The sequence below is a fragment of the Myotis brandtii genome, unplaced genomic scaffold, assembly GCF_000412655.1.
Source record: "Myotis brandtii unplaced genomic scaffold, ASM41265v1 scaffold215, whole genome shotgun sequence".
Lineage (NCBI taxonomy): Eukaryota > Metazoa > Chordata > Mammalia > Chiroptera > Vespertilionidae > Myotis > Myotis brandtii.
Window position 1 is genome coordinate 1,359,440 of NW_005358043.1, and position 388 is coordinate 1,359,827.

The window sequence follows — 388 nt, forward strand, 5'->3', positions numbered from 1 at the left end:
ACCTTCCCTCCGTTCCTCCCGCAGCGCCGAGCGCGTTTAGCTGTTCTGAAGGTTTAAAAAAGGGGGAAAGTGAATGAAGAGCAATTCGCTGCTACCCTCTTCCCCCGTTACCAGTAGCTGTTTTGCCGCTGGGCATGAAAAGACACCCTTATCTTGAGGTCCCACATCACCTCGCAGCCTCTTTCCCCTCCCGCTGCAAAAAAAGGGGTAAAATTCACCAAGCCTTGTCCCCCCCAGGCTGGCACCCGTGGTCCCTCCACCCTGCGCGTCTGTATCATTGTCCCCCGGTCTGGCGGACGCCGAGCACAGAGCCACTTCCCAGTATAAAGCCCGGTTTCGGGCAGCTCTTGCTCAGCTTTGGGGAGGTCGGAGAAGGCGGGGAGGGTTT